This window comes from Protopterus annectens, chromosome 1.part0, assembly GCF_019279795.1.
Source record: "Protopterus annectens isolate FY-2018-M chromosome 1.part0, PAN1.0, whole genome shotgun sequence".
Classification (NCBI taxonomy): Eukaryota; Metazoa; Chordata; order Ceratodontiformes; family Protopteridae; genus Protopterus; species Protopterus annectens.
Window position 1 is genome coordinate 437120999 of NC_056725.1, and position 6223 is coordinate 437127221.

The 6223-nt window shown below is 41.5% G+C and overlaps 1 long non-coding RNA gene across 2 annotated transcripts in view; it reads right to left on the reverse strand.

The window, feature by feature from the left end:
• Nucleotides 1-996: 996 nt before the first annotated feature.
• Nucleotides 997-6223, reverse strand: part of LOC122801373 — a 7604-nt gene continuing 2377 nt past the window's right edge. The window contains exons 2-4 of one of the 2 annotated variants that reach the window (XR_006364700.1): nucleotides 5921-6049; nucleotides 3466-3594; nucleotides 997-1130 (exon numbers count right to left, since the gene is read on the reverse strand). This is a non-coding gene — a long non-coding RNA (uncharacterized LOC122801373). Of the gene's footprint in view, nucleotides 1131-3465; nucleotides 3595-5920; nucleotides 6149-6223 lie in introns of those variants that run through there. The other variant, XR_006364696.1, reaches the window with a different exon arrangement.

Here is a 6223-nt window from a genome sequence, read left to right on the forward strand (position 1 = left end):
GAAGGTATATGGACTGAGATGGTGAGAGTATATTGGATGCAGATAAAGGTATTGCATGTGTAGAGGTGCTTTTAGAGGGCAGTGAAGGAGAGATATTCTTGGAGAATTCATAAGAAGTTATGATATAAGTAGATATAAGAGATGATAATAATAGTATGGAGATAAGTAATCTCAGTAGAGGATGGATGTATAATATGGGCATTGTGAACTAGGTGGTTGTTTGTAGTGATGTAGGATATAGTGTGATGAGGTAATGTTAGATGATAGTAATTAGATAGGGTGTGGCTGGAGGTAGGGATGTAATGAGATAGGTATAGTGTTTAAGACAGGGGAGGGTGTGTAGGTATGAGTGTGGTAACTGTGATGTATTTAGGGAGTAATGTGGAGCTGTGATTGGAGAGGAGGTAAATAGGGGTGTGGCAATATTTCAGATAAATGTAGGACCCCTGGGGGTGGGTGGGAATTGGGGGTAGGGAGGGGAGCGGAGTGAGCCCGCAGGGCGAACGGAGCGGGAAGAGCCAAAGGAGAAGAGGACCAGGAGAAAAAACTATCAGTAAGTACACAGAATGAAGATAAGTAAGGCAAAGGGATATAAGTAGTTTCGTTGTCAAGAGGTAGGAGCGAGTAGAAGCTCAGAGCTACAGAGAAGGGTAGAAAGAGGTAGTGGAGCAGAAAGGGGCGAACAGTAAGATAGGGTGAGAAAAAGAGAGGTTGCTAGGTAAGAACAGTTTACAAAAAGAAAAGAAAAAGAGAGTCCCTAGTAGATGTGGGCCACTTAATAGCCACAGCAGGTACTTTTATCAATGCTGTATGCAGGGCCTGAGGGTTCCAGCATGAGGCAAGTCGCTACGGATAGTGCAGGGAATATGTGGTGAGTAGATAGAGGGGAGGGGAGGTTTGGATTGCAGGCTGCTGGCTGAGCTGACTTTAGAGTATACAATTTCCCTCGGAAAGAGGCATACAAATATGTATTTAAATCCAGCAGAAGTTCTAGGACATACTTTCTTATGTCTTTCCAGGTGAAGGCTCCCCTTAGTGGGATAGCTTTATTTCTTCAATTAGGAGAGGAGACAGCAGTTAGGGATAAGATGCAAGATCCAAGACCAGCAGGTGGTCAAGGGGTTGTATGGCTGGGAAAAGGAGATAGAAAGGAGATAGTTAAGTTATAGACCAAAACTTAAGGAAGCACTACATTAACATACAGGTGACATCTTCATGAAAACATTCACTATCTAGCAATAACTCTATTTGAGGTTGGTGCAGGCAAATACAAATCAATTATACTGTACAGTGGCAGGAATTAAATCAGATAAACATATGTATGACCAGACTAGAGAGCGTCATGAAAACACAATTACCACATCTAGAGCAAGGCCATGGTAACAAAATTCCACTAAAATATTAGATATCCAGTCAATATTGCCATAAAGGTAGACTAACTAACAATACTCTCACATAAGCCTGTAACAAGTTGGGTTATGATAAGTCTCAGCATGAGCTACAGGATGTGTATGTAAGGATCAGGTAAGCTGAGTGGGTTACACATAAAACCATCTGTAGATTTTAGCTTGAGTCGCCAGGATATATAGACCACCTAAGGTACTTATACTTAAGAGAAAAAAAAAAAAAGTACTATACACTAAACAGCAGACAGCAAGCATAGGTGGCTAAGTAGGCTAAATAGGAAATGAGTCCAGAGTGAGGAGAACGTAGTAATATATACGAAGTGGTTAAAAATAACCTGATAATAAATATAACCTGATAATGAAAACTAGCGTGTTCACACACTTCGTATTATAAGTTAAAGCTACACTTGGAAACCCTTGTAACTTTCCGAAGAAAAGCTAGGCGAGTGTCGAGACGCTAAAAACCAGCGTGTTCCCACTCGTCGTGTTGTTAATTTAGGATGACAAATGTAAACATTGTAATCTGTTAAATAATCTGATCGAGTGTTAGGCCGCTAGAAACTAGCGTGTTCTCACACTTCGCATTGTAGGTGAAAAACCTTAAAAACCTAAGCGAGCGTTAAGTCGCTAAAAAACAAGCATGTTCTGCACACTTCGCTATGTGTACTCAGGATGTTAAGCGTAGACCCTTGTAGCCTTAAAATAACCTGAGCGAATGTTTAGCCGATAAAACTAGCGTGTTCTAACACTACGCAAATAGGTGGGCTCAAAGAGATGGGAGCAAGCTTTAAAGTAAATGGATCATCCCTCAGGATGAAAACATAAGCTTGACTATGAAGCGCTGCTAAAGCGCATGTAGCGCCACTGTGAAATAGTATTCAGGCACTCGAGAAGAAGTGAATAACTACTTATTTCCTTGCTAAGGAAACCGTTCTTTTATGTAGATGAAATGTTTTATAATGTGAATTTGGCCACACAAGCGGTAGGAGCTTACAGTTTTAAACGCTGATCTGAATCAGCCGTTTACGTACTGTGCGAGTCGTGAGACCAACTATAACCCATCTACTACTTGAACTGCAGCTACAAACATTAAATATGTACACAGTCTATACAAGTAAGGTTACATACTTTGACTATGAGACACTAAAAAAAAGCAACATCAAAATAAAGCAAAACACGCTACTCACAAAGTTAGCCAAATGCAGGAACACCCAGCAGCCAGGAGGTCCAAGGAAGAAAGGTGGCGAGAATCAGGGCAGGTATATTTATGGGTTTTGAGAGGAAGTGGGATAGGATGGGAGAGGGGGAGGAGTAGGAGGCAGATGGGATATGATGGGAGAGGGGGAGGAGTAGGAGGCAGGCAGAAAGAAACGAAAGGGAGGTGATAGTATCAGTCTGGAGCAAGGAATTAGGATATCACAGGAGGAGGTAGTGAAAGCAATGATCCGAGAGTGTAGTGGGTTTAGATAGCCGAGAGTGATAAAAAAAAAAGTCAAAGTAGGAAGTAAAGAGGTAGAAGTAATTGTGAAGTGAAGAAGGGCTATAAAAGGGAGGAAATAAGAGCAGAGAAGAGCCAAAGGAGAAGAGGACCAGGAGAAAAAAAACTATCAGTAAGTACACAGAATGAAGATAAGTAAGGCAAAGGGATATAAGTAGTTTCGTTGTCAAGAGGTAGGAGCGAGTAGAAGCTCAGAGCTACAGAGAAGGGTAGAAAGAGGTAGTGGAGCAGAAAGGGGCGAACAGTAAGATAGGGTGAGAGAAAGAGAGGTTGCTAGGTATGAACAGTTTACAGAAAGAAAAAGAAAAAGAGAGTCCCTAGTAGATGTGGGCCACTTAATAGCCACAGCAGGTACTTTTATCAATGCTGTATGCAGGGCCTGAGGGTTCCAGCATGAGGCAAGTCGCTACGGATAGTGCAGGGAATATGTGGTGAGTAGATAGAGGGGAGGGGAGGTTTGGATTGCAGGCTGCTGGCTGAGCTGACTTTAGAGTATACAATTTCCCTCGGAAAGAGGCATACAAATATGTATTTAAATCCAGCAGAAGTTCTAGGACATACTTTCTTATGTCTTTCCAGGTGAAGGCTCCCCTTAGTGGGATAGCTTTATTTCTTCAATTAGGAGAGGAGACAGCAGTTAGGGATAAGATGCAAGATCCAAGACCAGCAGGTGGTCAAGGGGTTGTATGGCTGGGAAAAGGAGATAGAAAGGAGATAGTTAAGTTATAGACCAAAACTTAAGGAAGCACTACATTAACATACAGGTGACATCTTCATGAAAACATTCACTATCTAGCAATAACTCTATTTGAGGTTGGTGCAGGCAAATACAAATCAATTATACTGTACAGTGGCAGGAATTAAATCAGATAAACATATGTATGACCAGACTAGAGAGCGTCATGAAAACACAATTACCACATCTAGAGCAAGGCCATGGTAACAAAATTCCACTAAAATATTAGATATCCAGTCAATATTGCCATAAAGGTAGACTAACTAACAATACTCTCACATAAGCCTGTAACAAGTTGGGTTATGATAAGTCTCAGCATGAGCTACAGGATGTGTATGTAAGGATCAGGTAAGCTGAGTGGGTTACACATAAAACCATCTGTAGATTTTAGCTTGAGTCGCCAGGATATATAGACCACCTAAGGTACTTATACTTAAGAGAAAAAAAAGTACTATAAACTAAACAGCAGACAGCAAGCATAGGTGGCTAAGTAGGCTAAATAGGAAATGAGTCCAGAGTGAGGAGAACGTAGTAATATATACGAAGTGGTTAAAAATAACCTGATAATAAATATAACCTGATAATGAAAACTAGCGTGTTCACACACTTCGTATTATAAGTTAAAGCTACACTTGGAAACCCTTGTAACTTTCCGAAGAAAAGCTAGGCGAGTGTCGAGACGCTAAAAACCAGCGTGTTCCCACTCGTCGTGTTGTTAATTTAGGATGACAAATGTAAACATTGTAATCTGTTAAATTTGATCGAGTGTTAGGCCGCTAGAAACTAGCGTGTTCTCACACTTCGCATTGTAGGTGAAAAACCTTAAAAACCTAAGCGAGCGTTAAGTCGCTAAAAAACAAGCATGTTCTGCACACTTCGCTATGTGTACTCAGGATGTTAAGCGTAGACCCTTGTAGCCTTAAAATAACCTGAGCGAGTGTTTAGCCGATAAAACTAGCGTGTTCTAACACTACGCAAATAGGTGGGTTCAAAGAGATGGGAGTAAGCTTTAAAGTAAATGGATCATCCCTCAGGATGAAAACATAAGCTTGACTATGAAGCGCTGCTAAAGCGCATGTAGCGCCACTGTGAAATAGTATTCAGGCACTCGAGAAGAAGTGAATAACTACTTATTTCCTTGCTAAGGAAACCGTTCTTTTATGTAGATGACCTGTTTTATAATGTGAATTTGGCCACACAAGCGGTAGGCGCTTACAGTTTTAAACGCTGATCTGAATCAGCCGTTTACGTACTGTGCGAGTCGTGAGACCAACTATAACCCATCTACTACTTGAACTGCAGCTACAAACATTAAATATGTACACAGTCTATACAAGTAAGGTTACATACTTTGACTATGAGACACTAAAAAAAAGTAACATCAAAATAAAGCAAAACACGCTACTCACAAAGTACGCCAAAGGCAGGAGCACCCAGCAGCCAGGAGGTCCAAGGAAGAAAGGTGGCGTGAATCAGGGCAGGTATATTTATGGGTTTTGAGAGGAAGTGGGATAGGATGGGAGAGGGGGAGGAGTAGGAGGCAGATGGGATATGATGGGAGAGGGGGAGGAGTAGGAGGCAGGCAGAAAGAAATGAAAGGGAGGTGATAGTATCAGTCTGGAGCAAGGAATTAGGATATCACAGGAGGAGGTAGTGAAAGCAATGATCCAAGAGTGTAGTGGGTTTAGATAGCCGAGAGTGATAAAAAAAAAAGTCAAAGTAGGAAGTAAAGAGGTAGAAGTAATTGTGAAGTGAAGAAGGGCTATAAAAGGGAGGAAATAAGAGCAGAGAAGAGCCAAAGGAGAAGAGGACCAGGAGAAAAAAAACTATCAGTAAGTACACAGAATGAAGATAAGTAAGGCAAAGGGATATAAGTAGTTTCGTTGTCAAGAGGTAGGAGCGAGTAGAAGCTCAGAGCTACAGAGAAGGGTAGAAAGAGGTAGTGGAGCAGAAAGGGGCGAACAGTAAGATAGGGTGAGAAAAAGAGAGGTTGCTAGGTAAGAACAGTTTACAAAAAGAAAAGAAAAAGAGAGTCCCTAGTAGATGTGGGCCACTTAATAGCCACAGCAGGTACTTTTATCAATGCTGTATGCAGGGCCTGAGGGTTCCAGCATGAGGCAAGTCGCTACGGATAGTGCAGGGAATATGTGGTGAGTAGATAGAGGGGAGGGAAGGTTTGGATTGCAGGCTGCTGGCTGAGCTGACTTTAGAGTATACAATTTCCCTCGGAAAGAGGCATACAAATATGTATTTAAATCCAGCAGAAGTTCTAGGACATACTTTCTTATGTCTTTCCAGGTGAAGGCTCCCCTTAGTGGGATAGCTTTATTTCTTCAATTAGGAGAGGAGACAGCAGTTAGGGATAAGATGCAAGATCCAAGACCAGCAGGTGGTCAAGGGGTTGTATGGCTGGGAAAAGGAGATAGAAAGGAGATAGTTAAGTTATAGACCAAAACTTAAGGAAGCACTACATTAACATACAGGTGACATCTTCATGAAAACATTCACTATCTAGCAATAACTCTATTTGAGGTTGGTGCAGGCAAATACAAATCAATTATACTGTACAGTGGCAGGAATTAA